This window comes from Adiantum capillus-veneris, chromosome 17 (genome assembly GCF_014529385.1).
Source record: "Adiantum capillus-veneris isolate H3 chromosome 17, ASM1452938v2, whole genome shotgun sequence".
NCBI classification, from domain to species: Eukaryota; Viridiplantae; Streptophyta; class Polypodiopsida; order Polypodiales; family Pteridaceae; genus Adiantum; species Adiantum capillus-veneris.
Window position 1 is genome coordinate 98,019,384 of NC_140947.1, and position 13,740 is coordinate 98,033,123.

Sequence of the window (13,740 nt, forward strand, 5' to 3'; positions counted from 1 at the left end):
TAGATGGAGATGCTGTGGCTGGTGTGGGGGCGGGCAAAGAAGGGGAGGGTAAAGAGCCTCGTCGAACACGAGGCGGTGTGGAGGCATCGGCGGCGGAATCCCCACAACAACCGCCACCGCCACCACTAGAGCGCCGGTGTCTAGACGAGTGTGAAGATCGTCTCGTCGACACCGAAGCTTCGGAGCGCGCCGAATGCTCGGAAAGAGAGGGAGATGCAGATGGAGTAGGAACGCGCGATGATGCGCCAGAGCGATGACGCTCCACGTACCACTGTCTCTGTTGCAGTGACAAAGAAGAAAGAAACTCCTCATCATCCATACCTACATTAAACACACGAATATTTAAACTTCATATTGAATGAATAGAGTAGACAATGACGCAAAGACCATTAAATACAATGACGCATATAAATACAATGACGCAATGAATTGAGTGATAGAAGAGGCAAGTCAAAAACTCAGAATTTTCAATCAAAAGATGTGAGCGCGAGTAGAAAAGAGCGGTATGTACCATGGAAGGTACTTAGAGAGCCAGAGCTTTTACAACACGGAGCAAAATTGTTCAAATACAATATTTTTGGCTTTAAGAGATCTCTCTCTCATCCTCGCATAACTCAGCATAACTTCCTATATCTATATAGAGCTCTCCGTTTAAACACATATCCTCTGTTTCATTTTGTAGCTCCTCTGCATGCACCCCATATAGAGTAGTAGCATCTTGATGCTCGTCTCGCACCACCGCAGCAGCTTCTGATTGAGCATCTTCTCTGATCTCCTCCATTGATGCCGTTGTGATTGGCACATGGTAGCCTTCATATGTCCTTGCACTACGAGGGGATACCTCTATGACGTACCACCAGATTGATACCAACCAACCTTCTGCCATGCTACCCTCCGGACGTGCCTTTTGACGCACATATCCCTTAAGCGTTTTCATGAAACGTTCTAAGAAGAACATCCATCTGGAATGAACTGTGCTAGCTATTTCCACCTCATCAACTATGTGAACAAGAAGATGCACCTGAATGATTAACATGGTAGTAGGAAAATGTTTCTCAAACATGCACACAAACTCCGCAGCATTTAGTTTGGCGAATGGTATGGAGTCTACGTTGATCTCCTTTTGTGAGATCCATTGCACCAGCTTTGCAAGTTTGTAGATTGTGTTACGGATGTCGAGAGACAAACATCCCTCAATGGCAACCGGTAAAATAAACTGTAAAGTATGTGCAGCAATGATATTAAAGTCCACATTTTATGCAATGATATTAAAGTCCACTATGAACGTACCTGACACATTTTATGCCAATCGTGTGACTTCAAACCGGTAAGCTTTCCTTCTTTAGTAAAACACGTTCGGAGCGAGTGCATTACGCCAGTGGGGGTCCGCAAAGATCGAATGGTCTCTTTTACTTTGCGTTCTTGGGCTCCTGTGAAAATCCATGGTGCTTTAGGGAGTTTTATCGATCCATCAGACGCTGTTTGCGGCCAATATTGCTCCATACGATCCACATTTCTAAGGTCAACTCTGGCTCCCAAAGTATCTTTCTTGCCGGTCAGATGGTCCCATAGTAGATTACCCACATTCTTGAATATGTGCATTGGATCGAGCAAGTGATTGATCATGAGTCGGGGCCAGTATGGTAACTCGTACCATAGAGATAGTCTCTTCATCCCTGGAGACAATCCGTCATCGCACATCTCCTTGTGCTCTAACCATGCTTGTGCAGACATCCTTGGTGGCTCTCTTCCCAAAAAGCCGTCGCGTAACACATGATTCTCTGGAAGATAAGCTTGATGACCTTCGTAGATTTGCTTCTTCAGTGAGGGCGCCCTACGTGAATTCAGTCTAGGTCCACATGTGACACATGCTCTGTATCCGCTTGTTTGAAGCCCTGCATGTATACACATGATAATAGATCAACTATGGGAAAAAACAAGATTTACAGTGTCTGAGTGAGGAGTGTCAATAGATCACCTGAGCATTCTGTTAGCCCGGGATAGTCATGCATGGTCCACATTAGAATGCCTCTGATCAAAGTATTCCGTCGTCCTGTGTGTCGGCTCATATCCACCACCTCTATGCCAATCCACAATTGTTGTAGCTCTTCCAATAGTGGACGAAGATACACATCCATATTCTCCACTTTATATCGCCCTGGCACAATCAAGCTTAGCCATAGGTGCCCCTTCTTTGTAGTCAACCACGGGGGAATGTTGTAGTTGACGATGACAACGGGCCATACACTGTAAGATGTTGATCTTTGACCAAATGGATTTACGCCATCCATAGCCAGGCCTAAGCGCAAATTTCGAGCTTCCCTGGAAAAATCCGACCATGTTCCATCTATATGTTTCCAGGCTGCGCAATCTGCAGGAATTTGTAGCACACCATCCGAAGATTTATTCTCCTCATGCCATGATGCTAGGGCAGCCATGGACTTACATTCGAAGAAATGCTTGATGCGAGGAAGCAGAAGAAAATGTCGCAAAACCTTTTGTGGAATTTTTGTCCCGAGGAGATCTACTCGATATCTTTCGGAATCACATTTCGGACACTTCTCCATGTCTATGTATTCCCCTCTGAAAAGAATGCAGTCATTAGGACAAGTGTGGATAGAATTGTAATCCATCCCCAAGTTTCACAAAATCTTTCTTGCTTCATCTCGGGAATCTGGCATCACATTGTCAGCTGGTAGTATGTGCTCTTTCAGCAATCTACACAACATAAAAATACGATACAGTCGTGTAAAAATCTATCAGATCATTATACATTTAGAGTTTTATTAAAGTAAACTAATTGTAATAGATCACCTGAAAAGCGCTGTGACGCTAGTGTCACTCCATCCAAACTTTGCCTGCATGTTGAGAAGAACCAGGAGTGCTTTCAATCTAGACATACGTGCTCCATTATACAATGGCTTCACTTTTCATATCACCATAGATAAGCCTTTCTGAATCCATGATCATCTCGATCATTTCATCAATCTCGGGCTCAAACATTGCCTCGTTGGGAATGTGCTTTGCATGATCATCCCCCGAGCTGTCAGAGGCTACATCTTGTGGCCTCACATATGCTGCTTGACCAAAGCGCCTGCGAACACGTCTATTGGGTTGCAAGATTGCTGCTTGTTGGCCAGCGTCAGAGTCCGACGAGTTATAATTGGCAACAACTCGATCTATAATAGATGGATCGAACTCGCCAAATTCGCGAACGTGCTGCAAAGAAACACGTCTTGTCCGTCGCACAGCATGCTTGCATTGATTACAAGGACATAAGACCCTCGTTGAGAGATAGGTGTTTCGGTTGGACGGTCCCACATCCTCGTCACTACTCATAATGAGGATAAAAATCTTATAACCTGGACAACAAATTTAATATTCTATTGGCATTCTTCGTCTTATCTCTCTCTCTCTCTCTCTCTCTCTCTCTCTCTCTCTCTCTCTCTCTCTCTCTCTCTCTACCTCACATTCTCTAGTCATGTCCAATCTCCGCACACCTCGGTCTAGAGGTGCACGGAGATCAGAACCACCGGGTTATAATCTCGTCTTTATTGGTCAATACCTATATTTGTGGGTACAAGAAATCTACAGACCCACGTCTACATGATACTGCATGTAGTGGACAAAACCCCTTTGGATCTTCTCTAGCTGTAGCACTTCACAGCATCTTAACATCTTTTCACAGTAGATCTTTTCATTGTTCGTCTAACTCTAAACCCTAAACCGTAAGTAATTCTTGCGTGGACTCGATCTAACGTAAATAAGCGTAAATCTAAATAAACGTAAATCTAACTAAAAATAAACCTAAATCTAATTTAACGTAAGTCTACATCTAACCTAATCTTTAACGTCTTTTGGGATAGTTTCCTACGACGTTAAAACTCTCTTCTTCTTGTGTGTGTGTGTGTGTGTGTGTGTGTGTGTGTGTGTGTGTGTGTGTGTGTGTGTGTGGGGGGGGGGGGTGTAAACCTAAATAAACCTAAGTCTAATCTAATATAACATAAATCTAAATCTAACGTAAATTATATTATATTAAAAACAAAGAACTAAACTAACAGGGATTATAAGAACCTTAAAACTGATTTAACACATAATTTTTCACATAACTCGGCAAGAGTTGGCATTCTCATCACTAAAGATGTGAGAGTTAACTTCCGGCGGTGATGCTGCCTCATCTCCATCCACATCTGACGACAGCAATTGGCCCTTTGGACCATTCTTGCTCTTGTTACTAACTTTGAAGTTGCTGTTGAATGACTAGAGGTTGTCTAGACGGTCATTGTCGGGGATGTAGTGACTCTTGCCGCCCTGAAGATCCACCTTCTTCCCTATCTTCTGAAGACATTTCACCAGTACTTTTGGATCGACGGAGCCCACCATGAGTGAAGGCAGCAATACCCTATATTCCATTGAGGGCTTTCTTCACCCGCTTCATGCAGGCATTGCAGTCTACGGAGACCTAAATCTAATCTAATAGAACGTAAATCTAAATCTAGCGTAAATAAACGTAAATCTAACTAAAAATAAACCTAAATCTAATCTAATTTAACTTAAATAAACCTAAATCTAATTTAACGTAAGTCTACATCTAACCTAATCTTTAACGTCTTTTAGGATAGTTTCCTACGACGTTATAACTCTCTTCTTCTTGTGTGTGTGCACGTGTGTGGATGTGTGTGCCAATAAAAAGAGATAAATGGTATAACCTTTCTATCACCCATGCCAAGTATGATAGATTGGTTATGCCATTTCCCTCTTGAATAATAGGTCTTGAGTTCAACTCCTCGTCGGCTAGATCTTTAGGTCTTTTAATTTTAATTAGTTTCCTACGACGTTAAATTAGTTTCTCTCTCTTTCTCTCTCAATGTGTGTGCGTTTTTTTGTTTATGCATGTTTTCTCTCTCTTTTCCTCTCTCAATGTGTGCGTTTTTTGTTTATGCATGTTCTCTCTCTCTTTTCCTCTCTCAATGTGTGCGTTTTTTGTTTATGCATGCTCTCTCTCTCTTTTCCTCTCTCAATATGTGTGTGCATTCTTTGTTTATGTATGTGTGTATGTGTTTTTGTTTATGTTTGTACTCTTTCTCTCTCTCTCTCTCTCTCTCTCTCTCTCTCTCTCTCTCTCTCTCTCTCAAAAACACTATGTGTGTGTGTGTGTGTGTGTGTGTGTGTGAGAGAGAGAGAGAGAGGGAGAGAGAAAGAGGGGAAGGGAACATGAGAGTGAGGAGAGGGAAGGAGCATACCTGGCTCTCCTTCCTCTCCTCGTGTGTGTGTGTGTGTGTGTGTGTGTGTGTGGAGAAGAAAGATAGAGAGAGAGAGAGAGAGGGAGAGCGTTACCTGCTCCTTGCTTGAGGGCGCCGAAAAACTCAGATCTGAGATCTGAGTTTTTGGGCGTTCTCTGTTATTTTTTTTAGCCCAGCCGGCGTCGCTATGAGTGTCGCAAATTTACTTGTAAATTTGTGACGCTCATAGCGACGCCGGGAATTTTTTTTTTTTGAGCGTCGCTAATATGAATAGCCTCTTGTAGTGTTTGCTCGAAATCTCATCACATACCTGTGTCCTTCTTCTTCATCTTTCTCTATTGCCCATCCAATTCCTGTAGGAATGGTGTCTACTATCACAATTACTGACCTTTGACACTCATAGTCTACGTTTCTCATAGTTGGTGTTGACTAAAGAAACTCCTTTAGCTTTTTCATGGCTTTTACATATGCTTCAATCCATTAAAATTTTTTATTCTTTCTAATCAATTGATAAAGAGAATCAACTACATGTGAATAATGTGGAATCCAAATAACATAAAAGACACATGCTCCCAAAAACCTTCTAACCTCAGTGATGCTAGTGCACGTTTCTTTCATTCTTTGGATGGCATCTACCTTTGTTGGAAAGGGTTTCCTACCATACGGTCCTGACATGTGCCCCACAATGAGCACTTCATTCACACCAACTCATTGACTTTTTCCTTGACAAAGTAAGATTCACCTCTTCCAACCTAGACAAAAACTTATCACAATCACTTATGTGATTTACCACAAACCTGCAACATCTCCTCAGATCCAAAGCTTCATCTTTCTTAGTTTCTTCACATCCTTTGATAGGAAAATCATGAATAAAAGGCATTGTCATTTGAGGAATAAAGTCACATGAGACCTTATTCATCCCATTCACCCTATGTGCAACCGAGTTGGTTGCTCCCTGTGGCAAGGTACACATCCTTACCAAACATAAAGGTGTCCTCATGGCTGTCATTCAATTGAAAGTTGAAATTGATCATACCGTGAGTAGAGATCCCCCATGGAGTAGATTTCCCTCCCTGCAAATGCCTCTACAAACTCATCCACAATTGGTCATGTACCTACACTTCTAGTTGTCAACTTGTTCACTGGTTGCATATCTTGGATGAAGCGTAGAGCACCATAAGGCACATGAGGTATTGTAAAATTTACCATAGGAGCTACAATAGAAAGATCAATGCATCCTATCTCATGTGGCTCAAATGCAAAATCTTTACCATGATTTGACAACATTTCTTTAAAGCATTTTGTCTCCTCCTGTGTTAGAAACTCCTCGCAACCAATCTGCAACTCTTGAAAAGACTCCTTTGTGAAGGTATGCCCAGTATTTTTAGGATTCCTCAAACTTGGTTGCAAAGAATCCTGCTCACTCTTTTCCCTCTTGTTGGGTGGTAATGGTGAATCTACAGGTTTTACCTTCTTTGCTACACTCTTGTATTTAGTTTCAACATGGACTTCTGGGCAAACTGTTTGGTTTTCTTTAACGGCTTCTATGATTTGATACATTTCCACAGAGCATACTTCCACAACTTCATTTTCAAGATGAAAACTAGACTTCGTTATAGCATCAAGCTCACCCATAGTATCTACAAGAGAAACTTGCTCACGCAAACCCAAAACATTTTTAGTAGGCTCTACTAACCCACTCTCTTTCATGCCTATTTGTACATTATGTACATACTACCTCTCACATATCTTCAAATCTTTAAATTTTGTAAAACATACTAATCCATTCCTTGTTACCAAGGATCTTGTTGACAAAGTTTCACTTATTTTTGGATCAAGTGAGACCCTTTTTCTTTCTGTACCAGTGCATTCGCGCTTTACAATGGTACTTGGCCAAAATCCATCATTTCCCTATGGTCATGAAACCCTTTTCTCACCTTTGGTAGAGGATGACTCTGAGGTTGTCATGATTTCTTTCATGGTTTACACAAACTGTGAGAAATTGAAGAGGATGTTTACAATCTTTGCTTCATATCTTGGCATAAGTTGAACCATCATTCACTACCTTTTTTTCCATTCAATCTCACACAATGTAGGGTTGTCCAAGGATAAGATGATATGAAGATATTTCCTGTATAAATAATTTTTCCTCAACCTTTACATCACCTATTGTAACCTTTACACTTGGACATGCTGCATATAGTTCACTTGGTGAATTGCTTGCCACTCTGACCATCCAACCATGATTTGTGTCCCTTGGCCATTTGCATTCCTTGTAAAGACTTTTTGAAATTATATTTATTCCAAAACCATGGTCAATTAAGGCGAAAAATGGTTCCCCAAGATCTCCTACCTTGATCAATGTCTCTGTAGTAGCCCATGCCCAATGGCTTCTAGAATAGTGGCTCCTAGGAATACTTTGAGACTCTTCCCCATTATTTGCAAATTTCACTTGTCTTACATTCCAAGAATTCTGTAGCATCCCACCATATCTCCATCATCTTATTTAGCATGCACTTATACTCCTTGTGTCTTCACAATATCGCCTTCAGCTTGTGGGAGAATAGGCTCTCCAAGTGTTTGCTTCTTTCTCTTAAGGATAGATAATTTCTTCATGGAATTCAGGCTTGGCTATGCCAAGCACCTCCCCCGAAGTAAACTTAACCTTGCTATTCAAAATCCTCTCCTCTAGAACTTTCTTCAACTTTGTAGCAAGCTCAATGTCAAATTGTAGTTTGTAAGCTGGTCCTTTTGGCTTACCTTTTGTTGGATGATTTTTCTTCCCTATTGTAGATTCCTCCATGGTCACTTCTGGTGAAGGTGCCTCGTGTGTTGGTGGTGCTTGCAAAGGTGCTGCATCATGCCTCCCTCCACTTCTTGTAGCTCTTTTTGAAGGCCCTTCATCAACATTTTCACGCCTACGCTTTTTTTCTACAATGGTTTCACGGCTTTGGCCGTTTGTAATGTAGGCATGGATAGACATTGAGTCCACTGGATCATTCCACCCCATTTAGACGTATGCAATCACCTGCTTTCTGTAGAATCTCTTTTTTAAGATTTCCCTTTTTAGCTAATTGCATGACATTTGGCCAAAGTCGACCATGATGGTCACTAATCTCTTCATCACTAAGATGCTCAATTTTTACTCCATAAGTAGCTGCCTCAACTGAAGAGGTGGCATGGTTATGTGCCATATCTTCAACTAAGGTTTGCATTCCCCCCTTCCCAAACTTAGTTCTCAAGGGTAAAAAAGACAACATCTTTTCTCAAAGCATCACTAAAAATATCACAATCCCTTCTTACATGGTATGTACTATCACACCAAATACATCTAATAAAAAAACCTTCTTTGGTTTGTTTTTTTTTACTAGGAAGTGGCCCTAATGGTTGGCCTTTTTCTTCAAGCTTTGCAAGCTTCCCCTTCAAGTCACACATTCCCTTCACAAGCTCATCTATCATAGACTCATCAAACTTAGGATCTATAAAAGTAGGCTTTACCATTTTTTCAGAAGTTGAGGTGAAAGGACTTGTAGTGTTTACTACCATCTTTGTGCTATGAGTGGAAACCAAGGTAAGAGGGATACCAGAAGAGTTAATGATCAGATCTTTTGAGCAGTTAGTGAGTTCAAATTTGAAGGAGCAGATTCAAGAGGTTACCAAAGCCTGCAAAGACGAGTGGGAATACTTCAAAGAAGCTATTGTACAAGTAAGTTATGAGCATTATGAAAGCTATCAAGAAGAGAGTTCAAGTATACCAAACTACACAGATATTCGAGGACAAGTACGATCAAAATTAGAAAATGTGATTGATGAGTGTATTGTATAAGCTACTACCTTCTTACAGGCTAATGATGAAGACATAGTTAAAGCTGGGTTTTGTAAATGCCATGCATGAAGTAGAAGTCTTTGAGGGTGAGGCTTTGCAGCTTTAGGATACACATAATGAATTTTTGAAGGAACCTATACAAGTAGTACAGGAGGAAAAGAAATAAGGGAACAATGAAGTGGCTAAAGCTCAAGAATAACTTGTGCAGGTGAATGAGTGCAGCCATATTTAAGCAAATGTGCATGAAGATTCGGTTACAACTGATACTTTTTCTACTGACTTAGAATTAGAGCAAAATTTTTCTGGTACAGATTCTACCATAGAGTTGATTGATGATATTGGTATAGATTCTACCATAGATTTGAATGATGATACAAATGTTACAGGTCAAAGCAAGGTTGCTGTTGTTGAGAGTAGCAAGATCATGGATTTGGGTATACCAGATTTACCGAATTTGGATGCACCAGATTTTGAGGACTTCATTAAACAAGAGTATGTGCTTGAAGATCTACAAAATGTTGATTTAGAGGGGGTGCAGACTCCTCATTGACAAGAAGTTGTTGTGAAGCCAAGCTACCAAAGAGGAAAATTGGTCTTGAATGTGATGATGACGAATCAGAGGGGGTGCATACTCCTTCTTTGACAAGTTTCTGTGACCTAGAGCTACCGATCTAGCAAACTGATCCTGAATTTTTTGGTGATCTAGAGGGGGAGAAAACTTCTTCTCTATCAAGATTTTGTGACACAGAGCTTACACTATGGCAGAATGATCATCAAGTTGATGATGTTGATTCAGAGGGGGTGCATAGTGAAGTGCAATCTCTTGGTGTTGAATATAACTGGTTTCATTGTGCCAATGATACAAACAGTGCAGTAGATGAAATTTTCAATGTGCATGCTGAACTTTGTGCTACAAAAGTGCAAAGATATTTGGATGAGGGTGAAAGAAATGTAGAGCAGTTTACACAAGATGTGTTTAGTAGGCATGTCATATGTGGAAATCTTAGTTTATAGCAGCTTGAGATGTGCAAGATGGAGGAACCTTTTGAAGCAGTGGATCTAGATCGTATGTGCTTATTGGACGAAGCTTTGAAACGGTTATCAAATACAAATGCTAAGGATACCGATCAATCTAGATTCATGCATGAGCAAGTTGTTCAGATGCAGGTGATGATGAACTTATGCAGTTGTTGGATGATGCTCTACTTGATTTTGAGCCTCTACAAGATAGATAATTGTTTTCAGATGCATCTTGCGAGCCTAATGAAGAGAGTTTTGCTAGAGACTTGATGTATTTAGATATGCATGATTGGGATTCCAATACTAGTGAGAGTGAAGGTGCACTATCAATGCTTTTACCTGTGATTGATGATCGATAATTCGATGAGCCAGTTGCACAGGGGATATGGCATTATTTAGTGCTACCTGGTGCTATATGGAATCTGATGTTACCCTATGATGTAGGGGATTTTGAGCTAGCTTTTGATCCAGGAGGTGAAAGATTTATGCATGGTCAGGGGAAATTGACTTATATGCCATATGATCCAGGCGTTTTGCATGAAGATTTGTGGGTTAATTTATGTTTATGCTCTACTAATTGGAAACTCTTGTATTTTCCCTATGATCCTGGAGGATGGTGCAAAATTTCTAAAGGAATGCTCATAGTTGGGAAAATGATTAGTTTCCCGTTTGATCCCGCGGGCTACCAAAGTGCTAGTTGCAGATTTGAAGAGTACCAGTTATCTGTTGTAGCAGGTTACATGGTACAAGGTTTTGGTTTCTAGAGTATGCTAAGTCAGAAGAGTTTTTGGATATGCGTTCACTAAGATTACATGGATGGCTTCCAGTTGACTTCTTTGGACAAATGATGAAGTATCTTCACATCTTTTAAGTTGGTTCTGCTACCAAAACTTGAAGTAAAGGACTTGACGACCATTCCATGTGCAGACAGAGTAAGGCATACTTTAGGTTGAAAGGGTTCTCTAAAGTGAGCTTAACAGTCAAGCCGTGTGCATAATTAACTGGAGCACTTGAGTCTGGAGGGGTTCACTAAATAGTTTTTGATAGTTGAATGATTTGGAGATACGGCAGATACGGTTCAAAAAATTTGATGGGCAGCTACCAAATGCTTAAGCTAGAACATTGATGATAGGGTATAAGCCTTATTTTATTTTTTATATGTTTACCAATTACGTGAGTCTGATGATGGCAAAGGGCTTAAGGTACCTATAGCAGATGCAGATTACGGTGCAATTGGCACAGACCGGAGGCTGTGCAGGTTCAAAGGGGTGGATGTCGTGCAGCTTCGCTTCCATGCAAAGAAAGATACCATAAAAATGCACGTCGAGCTTATTTGAAGCTTACCTAATTAATGGTCAGTGATCAGGGCTTGTTAACAAGCCAAGTTTAATGATTAATGTATGCCAGATGCGGCTTAAAAGAGCCAATATCTACCTTAATGATTCCAAAAAGGAGTATGCTTGAAGTGAGAACAAATGAGAGATTATGATCTATAACTACAATGCTTGAGGTGCTCTACCGGCCTGTCTTTATGGCTCGTCGATTGGAGCTACGGAGAAAAAGTTATAGAAGTTTGAAGTTTGAGTTAATGCAAATCCGTACCAGATTGGGCAACTGCAGCTGAGGCGACAAAAATGAAGTGAATGCATGGGCCTGAGGTGCTCACTTTGTGGAGCGTTTCAGTATTTTTAGATCATCCAATCGAAGTTTTGATTGCCAAGATATTGGCCGTTAAAGATTCACCGAGGGCCGATTCTGTACGAGTCTGGTCTGCTCAGTTGAAGGAATTTTACAGCCTCGGAAGGGTTTGTATGCATTTTATGCAGTTTGAGAAGTCTAAAGGGATTTACGGCTTGGCAGGTAGAGTCCGGTGTAAGTTGTCAGCACTGCTGAGTTGGGTAATTTTGGCATTATTCAAGATGTCGGTATGGACAATAAAATTCACGATGATATTGTTATTCAAGGATTGCCAAAGAAAGTTGTCGTGCTTAGCAATGCCCTTGTTAGTATGTATGCCAAATGGGGTGTACCGAAGTTGTCCACCCCCCCGCACCGATAGCTCAATTGGATAGAGTACCTGGCTTTGAACCAGGTGGTTAAAGGTTCAAATCCTCTTTGGTGCCAATGCCCAAAGGCTGTCCATTAAATAATGAGGAGCTATGGCTGCCCACTAAGCCAATGGCCACCCAAGAGATAAGCCGGCCATCCGCCGAAGAGGAAAAACTATGGCCACCCTAAAGCCTAAGTGTGTAAACCAAGGAAAAAAGGCATGGCGTAGAACAAGTAGGTAGCAAGCGCCAATGGGCACATTAGGAGAAATATGAACCTTGCATGGGCCTTGTAAGGAATCCTAATTTTTAGGGATTAAGGCTAATGTTGTGTGGGGTTTAGGGGGCAAGGGCATTGAAGAAGTTAGTTTTGAGTAGGCTTTTCTAGCCTTTTTTTTAGACAAATGTAGGATGTGGACCTAAAGGGTTGCTTTCTCTCTCTAGCTTTTTTTAAAGTGAAGGAAGCATAGGGGTGTGTCCACATCAGCAATTCCGTGGGTCAAAAAGAGTCAAAATTTGACTTTTTTTTAAAAAATTTCATTTTTATTTGTTTTTTACTTAAAACTCCCTCCCAACATATATACATATCCAAAAATCATTTTTTGACCCATTTTTTAACCCACAAGCTTAGAAAGTCCATTTTTTCAAAAATCTTTTCCCCCAAAAAGTAATAAACATTTTGTTCTCTCCTCCTCCTCCCTCCTCCCTCCTCTCTCCCTCTCCCTCTCCTCTCCCTCTCTGCCCCTACCTTCCTTCTCCTCCCCAATCTCTCCCTCCCCTCCCTCCCTCCTTCTCTCCTCCCATCCTGCTCCGCCTCTCTACCCTTCCCCCTATATCTTTTCATCATTTGCTTCCTCACGCAACATCTTCCATGGTGCTCACGGACATTACAAATGGTTTGCTTCCACCACCACGTACTCCGCACACCAAAAGCATACATATTCGCTTACCCACGGCATTTGCACCGAAGACCACTAGTGAAGGTGATCAAAGGTCATCACAGGAACGTCGCACCGCTTGTGAGACCAATGTTGATATTTGGGTGGATGGCCATTTGTACCCTTACGATCCTATAAGCCGCTTCCATCCACCGTTTAATAGCCTTTCCACATTTCTTCAATTTCTTGGGAGGGGAGAAGCAGGCTTGTTAGGCTATTGCAAGCGGCTGTGTATGGGTGCAGGTGCTTCTTTGCATATGTGGATGCACGAATGTCAAGCTCTTCACCTCAAGATGACGGCATTACAAGAGAGTGTTGCCTCTTCGGAGACGGTAGTTAAAAGTCTTGAACAACAAATGCAAGAAAAGGAGTCCCACATCCAGAAGCTTACCAACACCATCATTTCTCTCATGCCTTGTCCATTTTGCACTCGAGGGTACAAACCTAATGGACAAAAATCACATAAAAGCACTGCAAAGGCCAGTTACATGCTTCCATGGCAAGGGCATGGAGAACAAGGGTTAGATTGTCATGATGTCGGAGATGAAGGTAGAGAATGGGAAGCGTCTATTCTGAGATGTCCCATGCTCAATGCCCCAGACCGTGATCAAAAGGACCACACTTGGAATCCAATCTTTCGATTTCCTCTATCGAATGTACATTTT

General features: G+C 41.4%; 1 non-coding gene across 1 annotated transcript; it reads left to right on the forward strand.

Annotated features, from left to right (window-relative positions):
- Nucleotides 1-12,138: 12,138 nt before the first annotated feature.
- On the forward strand, nucleotides 12,139-12,212 carry TRNAQ-UUG (transfer RNA glutamine (anticodon UUG)). The gene has a single exon. It is a non-coding gene; the product is annotated as a tRNA-Gln (tRNA).
- The last annotated feature ends 1,528 nt before the right edge of the window (nucleotides 12,213-13,740 follow it).